The 2,500-nt window shown below is 34.6% G+C and overlaps 1 protein-coding gene across 1 annotated transcript in view; it reads right to left on the reverse strand.

The window, feature by feature from the left end:
* The window catches only part of LOC119579573 (NPC intracellular cholesterol transporter 1-like), a gene marked incomplete in the record, with an annotated part of 25,048 nt that overhangs the window by 21,207 nt on the left and 1,341 nt on the right, over nt 1–2,500 (reverse strand).

The raw sequence follows: 2,500 nt of genomic DNA on the forward strand, positions 1-2,500 counted from the left end.
TTATTATTATTTATTATATTTTTTATTTAAAAACATATTTTTATTATTGATATTATTTCATTATTATAGTCTTATATTATAGTTTTATTATCAAAAAATTATTATTATTATTTTTATTATTATTATTATTATTATTATTATCACAATCATTATAATGTTTACTATTATTACTTTTATTACGATTTTTATTATTGTTGCTGTTGTTGTTGCTATTATTATTATTGTTGTTATTATCATTAGTATTATTAGTATTAGTATTAGTATTATTATTACTGTTTTAATCATAATTATTATTATCATTACTGTAGTATCATGTCTAATTATTTTTCTTTTTTATCATCGTCATCATGAATATCATTATCATTATTGTGATTATTCTTATCATCATCATTATTATCTTTGTTATCATCATTATCCTTATTATTAATATCAATATTATTATTATCATTATTCAATTTGTTTTTTATTATCGTTATTATAATTATTATCCTTATTATAATTTCTGTTATGATTATCATTCTTATTGTCATTATAACTATTATCATTATCATTATTATCATTATTATTACTATTACTGGTGTTATTAAGATTATGATTATCATTATTATCATTATCACCATTATTATTACTGCCTTTATCATTATCAAATTATCATTATTATCGTTATCAATATCATTATTATCGTTATCAATGTCATTATTACAGTCAGTATTACCATCATCATGATCATTATCATTATTACCACTATCATTAGGAAGTGGCATAGCACGGTGTCACAGAGCTGCCTTTACAATCGTGGCATAGCACGGTGTCACAGCGCTGCCTTTACAATCGTGGCATAGCACGGTGTCACAGCACTGCCTTTACAATCGCAAGCTCCCGGATTCGCGCCCGACCGCCCCTTTCAGTCGAATCAGCTGAGAGAGATTAATGATATACTGACGTCAGTTTCCTGGGCTCAAAGTCAGGGCGGAAGTGAACTGAATGACTACCTTACCGCGTCATCCACGGCTGAGCAAGCGTGTTCATCCCATGTTCAAGGTACATATAAAGTATCTTGAACATGTTCCCTACGTCTACATGGGTATGGAACCAATTCTGACTTTGACTACTGCTTTTATTATCAGTATTATCATTACTATCAACACCACCATCCTCATCATCACCATCATTATACTTATCATTATCATTATTCCTATCATCGTGAATGCTTTTATTTTTGTTATTAATATTCTTATTAGGGATATTATCGCAATTTCCTCTCCGTGTGTGATTTCATTATTATCATCTTTTCAGTATTTTATGCTTCATGTAAGTGGGCACGTGTGTGTGTAAATGAGTGTGTGTGTGTCTGTTTGTGTGTTTCTCTGTGTGAGCATGTTTCCGTGTGTTTGTGTATGTTTATGTGTGCTTATGTGAGTGTGTGTGTGTGTGTGTGTGTGTGTGTGTGTGTGTGTGTGTGTGTGTGTGTGTGTGTGTGTGTGTGTGTGTGTGTGTGTGTGTGTTGTGTATGTGTGTGTGTGTGTGTGTGTTTTATTATGTCAAGGTTACTCGTATCAGAACAAAAAAGAACCTTAGATCGTTATCATCCATGGCCGTTGTCCGTTTATTCGTCTCTCTCTCTGTCTCTCCTCTCTCTTATTCTCTCTCCCTCTCTCTCTCTATCTCTTTATATATATATATATATATATAAAAAATCTATATATATATATATATATATTATATATAATTTAATACAACTCTCTCTCTCTTTTCATTCTCTCTCTCTATCTCTGTTCTCGCAATCTTCTTCGCAACTTCTCTCTCTCGCAACCTCTCTTCTCCTCTTCTCTCTCTTCTCTCCGTCATTTCCTTCTCCTCTCTTCTCTCTCTCTTTTCTTATCTTCTCTCTTTTTCTTCTCTTCTCTTTCTTCTCTTTCTCTCTCTCTCTTCCAACGCTCTCTCTCTCTCCCTCAACGCTCTTGCATTCTCATTCCCTCCCTTTCTCTCTCTCTCTCTCTCTCTCTCTCTCTCTCTCTCTCTCTCTCTCTCTCTCTCTCTCTCTCTCTCTCTCTCTCTCTCTCTCTTTCGTTTGCATCTAGAACAGTGATTAATAATCAGATGATCATGATTTGATGATAGCTTTTGCATTATTTCATCACGTAGACGCTGTTTGATGTCACAGATATGGAGATAGGCGGCTACATCGTTGAATATATTGAGATGAACAGATAAATAAAGGGCCAGGGGGAAATTGGCTAAGCAGACGGGCAGACAGAAACAGACAGACGAAGAGAGAGAGAGAGAGAGAGAGAGAGAGAGAGAGAACAGAAAGAAACTGGTGTCCCAATCTTTCAGGGTCATCACTGACATTTTACAGAGATCGTAGGTTACGCGGGGAGGCCATGGAACCCAAGATAGAGATAGAGAGAGAGGGGGAGAGGGGGAGAGAGAGAGAGAGAGAGAGAGAGAGAGAGAGAGAGAGAGAGAGAGAGAGAGAGAGAGAGAGAGAGAGAGCAGA

Source organism: Penaeus monodon, chromosome 12, assembly GCF_015228065.2.
Source record: "Penaeus monodon isolate SGIC_2016 chromosome 12, NSTDA_Pmon_1, whole genome shotgun sequence".
Lineage (NCBI taxonomy): Eukaryota > Metazoa > Arthropoda > Malacostraca > Decapoda > Penaeidae > Penaeus > Penaeus monodon.